The 10,604-nt window shown below is 46.0% G+C and overlaps 1 long non-coding RNA gene across 1 annotated transcript; it reads left to right on the forward strand.

The window, feature by feature from the left end:
* The first annotated feature begins 1,124 nt into the window (after positions 1-1,124).
* Positions 1,125-6,400, forward strand: LOC112641001 (uncharacterized). Its single transcript, XR_003124417.3, has 3 exons — positions 1,125-1,318; positions 5,784-5,867; positions 6,101-6,400. It is a non-coding gene; the product is annotated as an uncharacterized LOC112641001 (long non-coding RNA).
* Positions 6,401-10,604: the final 4,204 nt, after the last annotated feature.

Below are 10,604 nucleotides of genomic sequence, written 5' to 3' on the forward strand. Positions count from 1 at the left end.
TGTAACTCGGGTGGTCCGGCCTGCGCAGCCGGACGGGAGAAGGAGGCAGGGAGCCAGGGCCGGAGCCGCGTGGCAAAACGTCGTCGGTAACCCGGCGTCCCCCCAAAGACCAGCTAAGCTAGAGCAATCTGGACACCCACGCCCCGCGCCCGGGCACCTGCGGGGTCTGCGACCCGGTAGGCCGACGGCACCCCGCGGGTGCTTTGCGCTAAGTGGAGGGGCCGCGCAGCGAGTTCGCGTGGGGCCGGGGAGCCACCCGGAAGGAGGGTCCCGGGTGGCGGAGGGCCTGGCGGCGCCGGCGGCACGGAGGGGGGTGGGGAGGGATGGGATGGGACCCGGGGCAGAGCGGGGCAGGGGGACGGGGGGACTGGGGGGGATGGGATGGGAGGGGACGGGGCGAGGGGGATGGGACGGGGGGGACGGGGGGATGGGAGGGGACGGGGGAGCGGGGGGGATGGGATGGGGCGGGACGGGGCGGGGGGATGGGGAGATAGGGTGGGATGGGGGATGGGAGGGGACGGGACAGGGGATGGGATGGGGGTGGGGCGGGGCGAGGGGGATGGGATGGGGGGATGGGACGGGGGACGGGAGGGGACAGTGGAGTGGGGCATGGATGGGGCGGGACGGGGCGGGGGGGTGAATGGGGGGACTGGGGGAATGGGATGGGACGGGGGGATGGGGGATGGGATGGGGGACGGGAGGGGACGGGGGAGCGGGGGTATGGATGGGGCGGGACGGGGCGGGATGGGGGTGCGGTGGGGACGGGCTTAGCCGGCCCTGTGGCCCACTGCCCTGTCGCCTCCCTGACCGCGTATGTGCCACAACGTGTAAGCTGGTCCATGGAGGCGGCAGCTCCGCTGCTCAGAGCTCGTGCCGCGGGACGAGGACACAGGACCGAGCCCGGCCCCACCCGGTTTCCCGAGGGCGGGGCCGTCAGCGCCCGGCGGCCGCGGGCGGGGGCTCCCTCCGAAGGGCCAGCAGGTGCGGAGGCCGCGGGATCCCCGCAGCATCCTCTCGGGGCCGCCGGTCACGTCCGCGGGCGCAGGGCTCCGGTGACAAAGGGAAGCGGAAGAAGCTTCTGGCGCGGCCGCGTGGAAAGGCCACGCCCTAGTGGGGCGCGGGGCAGAGGCGGGCCCTGGGCGCGGCCGAGGATCTGCGGGGGGGCCGGCGCCCCAGAAGCCGCCTCCGACACGCGCAGTTTCCTCGCATGAACCGCCATTAAAGGGGAACAGAACGGGCTTCGCCCCACGCCCGCCTGCCGCGTGGGCAGTGGGACCCGGAGAACTGGCCGGTAGCGACGCGTTCCTGCACCGACCAGGTGACGGCTGCGCCCCCCGCCCCGGGCCGCGGCGCTGGGATCGTGCCCGCGGGGAGGGCGGAGGCCACGGGAGCCGCTGCGCCCGCAGGAGGGGAATCCGGAGGGAAGGCCCCCCCCCGCCCCCAGCACGGCCCTCCCCGTCCCGCAGCCTCTGCGCCGCGGCGTTACACGGCCTTTACCTGCTGGGCACCGGCCTCCCTTCTACACGGCAGCCCGGGCACCTGCCCCCCTCATACCTGGGCCTGGACCTGGACTCCGGGCCCCACGGGGCACACGGGGCCGCCAGGACCGCATTTCCCTCCCCGGGGCGGCCACCCCACCCCCAGCGTTGGGCAAACCCCAAGACATGCAATCTGGGACACTGAGCACCTTGCCCAACAGGCCACCCGAGATGGGGAGGCCGCGGCCATGCCCCCCCCCCGGGGGGGGACACCCTACACTGTGGAAATGTGTGACTTCAGGGTCATGAGTTCAAGTCCCATGTTGGGCTCCATGCTGGGCTTAGCCTCGAAGCAGCAGCAGCAGCAGCGGGGGCAGCTGGGCAAATGGTGCTGATGTGCAGCCACGTTGGGGAGTAAGACGTTACAGTCGTGAATTTAAGAACTAGAAGCTGTTACAAGGGTGTGTTTGGAGAAGATCTCATTATATAAAATCGGTATCTGAGATGAGAATATTTTCTTTTTTTAAAAAAAGATTTTATTTATTTATTCATGAGAGACACAGAGAAAGGCAGAGACCCAGGCAGAGGGAGAAGCAGGCTCCCTAGGACGGGGAGCCGGATGGGGGACTTGATCCCCGGACCCCAGGATCACCGCCTGGGCTGAAGGTGGTCGCTCAACCGCTGAGCCACCCAGGAGCCCCCTGAGAATATTTTCCGAATCTTTATTTGAGAGCAAAGTTCAGTCATTTTAAAAATGTAAAAATACTTCACACTTTACTCCTTGTAAGAGACTAAGAACTGGAAAGAGAGAGTAAGAGAATATTTAGAATTTGTTGTCCGGGAAGTATCTTAAAGGTGAAGGCGCACAAAAGCTCCTGGGAAGCCAAGCAATCGCATAAAAAGAGAGAAATACCAGCAAACTTTGTAACAAGGAAGAAGCAGGTGGGTCTGTTCACGTGACCTGTTCAAAAAATAAATGTACGTGTTACTGTATCTGGATGAAAGCAGATTATTTCCTAAGCAACCAAACAGGCAAAACACGGAAAGTTCTCATCCACTTTTGTTCTAATTATTTCAGCATCATTGTAGATAATTAAGCAGTTTTGTAATTAAAAAAGGAAAAAACAACATGTTCAAAGTTTTTGACAGGGAAAATAATCTCCCAAGCTTTGAAACCTATTTGAAGATGATGAAATCACGATAACCCGTTGGTGCCATGTGGTTGTACACACACGTGAGAGGCACAGTTCGTTTGTGTCTTAACAACGCCTGCTGCTTCTTTCCTGCATCTCTAGGGAGCATCCATGTACACAGTGGCATGATCTCGCCCCCCCGGCCCAGCATGTCAGCGGCTTTCCAGTGCATTCGACAACATGGTCAGCTGTTAGCAAGGCGCAGCAGGACCTCAGAACTCGGCGTCTGTTTCCCAGTTCTGCCCGGCGGCGGGGCCCTCTGGTCCGCTGCTCCCCTGCAGGCGGCCCCGCGCCTTCACACCAGGCTAACCCGGCTCTTCTGCGAGGCTGTGCTTACGTGCTCTTTCTTTGGGCGAGCCCGCTCTGGCCTGGCGTGGCTTCTCTAGCTGCTCTTCCAGAAAGAGAGAAGCAGTGGGTGACTGGGAAAGGGTAACCACAGTGGGACACTGAGAGGAACCCACTCAGGCGTCCAGAACGTGTCTTGGAATCCTGGGTTTGTCTTTGACCTTAAAAATGCTTCCATCTTCTCTGTTTTGGTTCTACCATTGATTATGTGAGAAAGATGGACCAGATGACCCACAAGTTACATTGTCATTCTTATGACTGTTGGCTTCTAAGGAGTTAAGAGTGAGGAGGGAAAAAAAATAAAAAAAGTGAAGACAACATGAGAGAAGGTAGCAAAGTAGAGTTTCAGACTTTAGACTTTTTTTTTTTTAATTCTTAAGTAGGCTCCATGCTGAGCACAGAGCCTAACATGAGGTTCAAACTCACAACCCTGAGGTCAAGGCCTGAGCTGAGATAGAGTCAGATGCTTAACCAACCCAGGCGCCCCTAGACTTTGGGCTTTCTCGAGAGACCAGGGATAGAGAAGAGAAAAGGTAAGGGTATGTACAAGGAATGAGGCTATGCTGAAAAAAGTTGCTAGAAATTGGAAGCATTCCAATATGGTTCATTCTAACTTGTCTCATCCAACATGCTTGTGATTTAAAGAAAAGAGAAGCAGAGATGGTCTTGAGAGTGAAGGGTGGTGGGGACAGAAAATATCAGAGATGATTTGAACAGTTGCAGTGTATTCACGCATCAAATACTCACTAAGCACCCACCAAGTAGGACATTCTGTTCCAGGCTACAGGGGCGACAGCAGTGAGAGAACAGGCAAGTCAACCTTGAATCCTCCCCTTGTGGAGCATAATTAAAACCTTCCATCAGGAGTATCGGTTTTACAGCATGAATTTCTGGAAGGCCCAGTTGGCTGAGATTATAATTTTCTCTAACAGTGCTCAGCAGCTGGCTGTTGGGGAAGAAGACCGTCGTGTTTCCTAAGGATTCAGTGAAGAAATGGTCAGTTCAAACATGAGGCATTGTAGGATGGTCGTCAGTTTTATTTAAAATACAGACCTAGTTTCTTGGAAAGACAAATGAAGCCTAAATATCAGACATCAGTGGTTGGGGTCAAGATGAGAGTGAAGAGCGAACACTTTCTAGTTATGATATTAAGTTACAAATGACTCAAATTTATGATTTTAAGCAGACTAAGCATAACAAAAATACATAATACACGAGGCAAGAGGCCAGCATTCAAAAAGCAATGATATTACAGCTAAATGAAAATTATTAACTCCAGTTGTACCCTTGATTACCCTTGAGTGGCTTCAATTGATTTGGGTAAGACACTCATATGAGGAAATCTGAGATTTGATCCTGCATTTTTGGCTCAGTTTGGAGTCCTCACACAGACACTGAAGTGTGAGTCCAAGGGGTTAGACAACACGGCATGAGATGTGTTTTGAGTTGTCGGTTTCTTTATAAAACAATTCTCAATGGTTTGATGAGAAAAAAAAATTGGAAATAAAATAGAATGTGCTAACTTAAAAAATAGTAGATGAAGAAGAAATATCTTTAAACATTTAACCTCTTGAATGTCAGTTATCAAGCCCTTTGAACGTTTAGGTGGTTTTTAAGAAACATCAAGTGCAGCAGAGCTCCCAGGATTTATCAGCGCATTTAGAAGCATGAAGTGACAATTTACATTAATTCATTCTTGGGCTTAATCCCGAGAGATGGATATTATTATGTACCCCAAAACAATAATGATTCACTAGAAGAAGGGAAACCAAAAAGGATATAACTAACAGTTTTTTTGCAAAAGCAAATGATTTTTAGCACAAATTATAATACAAGAAAATCTTCCCAATGACATATCTTTTTCACTTAAAAAATGGATTTGCTGTGTATCTGTGATTCTGTAAATTCTTACTAAAGGTAATTCTCAGTCTTCCACCTTTCTTTCTTTCTTTCTTTCTTTCTTTCTTTCTTTCTTTCTTTCTTTCTTTCTTTCTTCTTTCTTTCTTTCTTTCTTTCTTTCTTTCTTTCTTTCTTTCTTTTTTCTTTCTTCTTTCTTTTCTTTTCTTTTCTTCTTTTCTTTTCTTTTCTTCTTTTCTTTTCTTTTCTTTTCTTTTCTTTTCTTTTCTTTTCTTTCTTTTTCTTAAAGTGTTACTAGATGTCAAGCTGAAGCATCAACAACTTGATTAAAACTAGGCCAGGGGTTATTATAAAAAGAAATGATTTGAAACCATGGCAGATTTTAATGTACGCAAGGCAGCGTTATGGACAGGATAGCCCATCCATGCAGATGAGTATTTGCTTTTGTGGACACTGGAAAATTGAGGCCCTACCTAATTAGTCGTGACAAGAACGGCTGACGCAGATGGCTTGGCGGCGCAGCCAGGCGGGCCTCGGCGAGCCCTGGAGCGGGGCACAGCAGCACTTGGTGGCGGCGAGGCCTGCTGGAGCAGGGCGGCCCCGAAAGCTGTGAGGTCGCTGGGGTTGCACGCAGCCGGACTCCTCGAAGGCATTCTGTTAGTGAATTCAGTTTTATTCTCGAGGTTATTAGAGGCAAAAATAAAATACGTGTACAAGATCCGTGTCTGCATTTACATACAGCGTCTAGTTGGAGCTCCGTGTTCTCTGCTCCGTTGTTGAAGGCTTATCGTGATGCTGGGGTGTCTAGGGAGCTTCCACACACCCGACCGTGCCTCGCACCGGAGGCCCAGGGTGATGGGGCGCTTGTGGTGCGGCCCAGATTATTGCTGCTTCACTACTTCTTTTGCAGGTGCCAAAAATAATTGCTGATTTTGCCAAGTTGTGTCTTCACCGCCTGTCAAAGATCTCCGTGCAATGTCATGTGGCGTCTAAGGTAAGCACACATTTGTCCTTGTGTTCACTCTCCTTGCTGCTCCGTGTTTGTGAAGCTTATTCCATTGGCCTTTGTCATCTGTTGTATGAGATGAGCTTAAAGTCCACGGGATGTTTCTATTTTATTCTCATTTGCCTTTTAAAATGTGGTAACTTTTCAAAGCCATCTAAAAATTTAAAACCAGAAGGTGAGTGTGTTTCCCCGCCACTTAGCTGTCTTTTTTTGCCTTTTAGGCACATCAAACTACAACCAAAGTGAAGAAAAGAGATGAGAGAAAGTGAATCCTGGACCAGATCCAGAGAATTTTCTGCCCAAAGCTCCAAGAGACAATGTTGGACACTCCTGTGATTCACATCCTGGAAATGTTCTGATTCCATGCAACTGGTAAATATTAAGTGTATGCTTTTGTGGATTAAATCCTTAGCTCTTGTTCCAACACAAGCTAATAGTCCTTTGGATTGGCTTGTTTGTGAAAACATCTAAATAAAAAACATGGCATTATATGCGAGTATAAAAACCTCAGATCAGTGGTGCTTTTCTTTTTTAGTGTCAGATTTAAAAGGCCTTTATTTAAAATCGTATTTGCAAATGTAGTGAAAAGTATGAATATATTTTATACTAGCGTTTTGTGGAAATACATCAGCTTTTTCCAATTATTTTCTGTATCCGCACCATTATAAAGTATCACATAGGATATGGAATTTCTGGCTTTCTAATATTCTGGGATTTGAACTTGAGAATTCTGAAGTGAAAATCACTCTTTACATTAAATGATACTAAAATTCATGTCACTTTGAGTATACAGTCCAGAGAGGGATGAAAATAAATAATACACTTCTGCTATTTTTTCAGGTCATTAATTTTTAATTGTCCAAGATGTTCAGTCACTATAAATTAAAAATATATTTTATATCTGGATAATTGACAATATCAAAAGTGCTCTTCTGCATTAGAGTTCAGGCACTAAGATAGGGCATTTTCTTCCCCATTATACATGATGAAAGAAAATATTGAAATTACTCTTTGCCTCTGCTTATAAACATACTAAATTGATATACTGGATTTTTATGAAGAGTAGATCTTGGGACGCTCAGTGGTTGAGCACCTGCCTTCAGCTCAGGATGGATCCTGGGGTCCTGGGATCGAGTCCCTCATTGGACTCCCCTCAGGGAGCCTGCTTCTCCTTCTGCCTCTCTCTCTGTGTGTCTCTTGTGAATAAATAAATAAAATCTTTAAAAAAAGAGTCAATCCTAAGTATTGCCAGCTATAACTGAGCAATCACTCAGTAGGTAGTTTTGTATGAGGAACAACAAAGCCAAGTTGGCACCAAAGTTTACCTGATTTGGGTGGTTTCGTTTGAGGGTTTGCTCTACACACCTCCCAGAACAGGGATAGAAGTAGAGGACTTGCTAATCCTATGGAGAGGACTATCAGCGGGGGTGCGTGGGCCGGGGGATCTCACCTGGGATGTGTCCAAGGCAAGCAAGCATGCCCAGTGAGCTTTTGAGATGAGATCATGGACTGTGAACTACAGAAGGTATAAACAAATACAGTTTTAAAAACAAAAGCCATCTCCCTGTGGACGTGGTGTGCACGTGCATACGCAGTCTGCACCCCTGTCTGTCCACAGGCGCAGATGAACAGCGATCAAATTTTTTTCTTTGTTTGCACTGGAACTATTTGAGGCTTTTTGTTTTGGGGATGTGTGGTGGCTTCCCATTTGGGAAAGAAGGGTGGGAGACAAACCCGACCCTAGGTTCTGGTTTCTAGGAGGTGTTCTCCAAGGCTGCTAGCTCTACCTTCTGCGTTGCTGGCTTTGTTCATCACCATCACCTTTGGGGACTGGAGAGCTCTTGCAGTCTCCTTCCTGCTCTTGGGCCCAAAAGTTGTTTTGAGCTTTGGACACTAAAATAGGTTTTGGTCCAGGTTTGTGGTTTCTTTGGAAATTAAACCCTTTCAAAACTAGGACACTTTGAAGTTATTTCCTGCCATCCAGGTTCATGTGCCAGTAACCACATCCAAGTTTTTTCTACACAGAATTCTCAAACGTGATTTCCTTCTTTTGTTCTCATCCTCATTTCTCTTTTTCTCTCCTCCGTTCTCTTTCCCTTTTCTCTTTTCTCCTTCTCTTTAATAGTAGACAATTTAAGGTGATTCAAATAATTTGCTCTTGGGTAAGCAGATAACACCCTTAATCTGATCATCTGATTTTTGCTGCAAGATTCAGTATCTGAATCGACCGAGAAATCTTACTGGGCTTTATGTTTTCAGTCTTATCTGTTACTTGACCTCTAATGATCTTCTTTTACAAACTAGAAAGCACTTGATCTCATCATGAAAGCCAGCCAGTCACTGTCTAGGCTCATCTCTGTCTTCTAATGCCTTTTTGGAGGCAGCTAGAGTAACCAACTGCACATTCTGACCCTTTCCAGCCACTTCCTCTGAAATCACTTCTCTAGTTGTCACACAGTCTTACTCCTAAGGTGTCTTGGGCCTCCATCTTATGAACATTTAACACAGAACAGCAGGAGTCTCCAGTCATGAGGTCTGCTCTATCTGTGTCCTCATCACCTGCCAGGAACCCATTAAGTTGATTTTACAAATTTAGTTTCTCATACCAATTTACGTTTTATGATAGTTAATGCTACTTGGTAAGTGTCAGCTCTGTTGTTTCAGTGACCTGGTAAAATGGAAGTTAATTGCCATGCATGTAGAGTTGATGGCAGGCAAGGGCTGGGGCTTTTGTTTCATGGAGTGACTCGGGCTCCTTCATCTCCTAGAGTCTCAGTCTTTCACTGGATCCTCTGCATCTGGCTGATAGATGGGGACATATTAGGTAAGAATGATACATAGGGGCTTTTTATGACCCAAGACTGGAGATGACACATATTTAGAAATGTTTGCCCGTTTCTGTTGACCAAAATGCAGGCCACATCTCACTGAAAGAAAGTCTGTATGTCCAGGGGAAAAAAAATAAATGGATTACTTAAGAAGTTAGTGTGTCTCTACTGCAAGTAAGAATCAACCTTTGTTTGTCTTTATATTAGAGTTTTGATTGTCTGACAAACTCAGTCATAGATTTGTGATAAACTAGTTTTTCTTAAAAAGGCAGTGTTTTCTTGGGTAACATTCATTTTTTCATCAGGCATTTTCTTAATCACTTAAAACAGAAGTCAACAAATTACACACCAGGGGTTGACTGCTTGTTTTTGTAAACAAAGCTCATTAGATCATAGCCATTCCCACGTTACATATTGTCTAGTGGCAGTGTTGAGCAGTTCCAACATGGAGACCTTGTGGTCCTCAAGACTAAAATATTCATGTTGGGAAATGCCTGTTGATGCCTGATTTAGAAAATCCAAAATTAGCTTTGCATATATCTTCCTAGGACAAAGAATGAAAAATGTCGTCCTTTCATAGATGATCTTTTCATTGATCTCAGGCCAACCTCAGTAATATTTTATTTAAGGAAGCAAACGATGATTTACTTTCTTTGTAACGTGACAACACTATTTTCAATTCTTGAGTGCTGGAGAATTAAATGTTTCATGTAGGAAATAACACTTAATTATAAAATCAATGTGATTTGGCAAACTCCCAGGCAGGAACCTCATTTCTATATCTTTCTCCATTTGGTCAAGACACAATAAAATGGAAAAATATTATCGATATACACATTACCAAACCTCAAAACAGAAATTATGATCAATTTTTGGACAATGGAAATCCTGGATTGTTTGACATATCAGGAATGGTCTATGAATTAGTTTATTTTGTGGGCAGATATAAGGATAATACTTGTTTTACATGGAAGCCCTTTTCCCTTGATTTACATGATTATGATGTGTATACATCATCCCTAATTTATAGTTCTAAAAATTGAGAGACCAGTGTCCCTGTATAGGGAGGCTGTTTTGAATGAGAACTAGAGCCAAGCCATCTGCCATCAGATCCATTATGGTTTCCACTCTGATGCAGCTATTTTCAAAATAACTAGTCCATGGGTTTTTAGTTAATTTCCCAAACAGCCACAACTTTCCAATATCTGTTTTAACCTTTGATAAAATGAAAACTCTGCCTTCACACTGAACTAGATGTTTTATAGGCATTATCTCATTTACTCTCTAACAATGTTTAACCTGTGCATCAGTATCTTTACTGCAAGATATTATCTGAAGATAAAGGATTTGACGTAACTTGTTTAAGCATATACATAGAAAAAAAAAGGTCCTTACATCTATCATTTTTATTGGTTATAGTACTTTGCACTGACAAGTGTTTTGAAGGAAAAGGGGGAAAGTATGATGGATAGGGAGGTAAAGTAGGAGGAAACTTTCCAAAATAGGGTGGTTGTAGAGAGTCTCTCTGAAAAGTGATATTTATGTTGAGACCTAAAGTGAGCAGTCAGTCATAGAAACTCAACAAGTTCTTTCACAAGAGATGCAACATTAAGTATAATGATCTTAAAAAGAAAGAGCTTGTGCTTGCCATTCTACTGAACAAGATTCTGGTTTCTATTTCTTTCTTCTGTTAAACATATCTATTAAGTTTTTACCTTTAGAAATTATACTTTTTTTAGTACAATAATGGTCATCTGTCTCATTCTAGATGTCATGTATCTGGTAAAATTCTTCATCACTTCATCTATTTTGGTTTTGAACATTTTAATCAAGGTTGTAGTAAAGTTTATTTCTGAAACTCCAAAACCTTGATCACTGGTGGTTTATTTCTATTGCC

The sequence above is a fragment of the Canis lupus genome, chromosome 33, assembly GCF_003254725.2.
Source record: "Canis lupus dingo isolate Sandy chromosome 33, ASM325472v2, whole genome shotgun sequence".
In the NCBI taxonomy this organism is placed as follows: domain Eukaryota; kingdom Metazoa; phylum Chordata; class Mammalia; order Carnivora; family Canidae; genus Canis; species Canis lupus.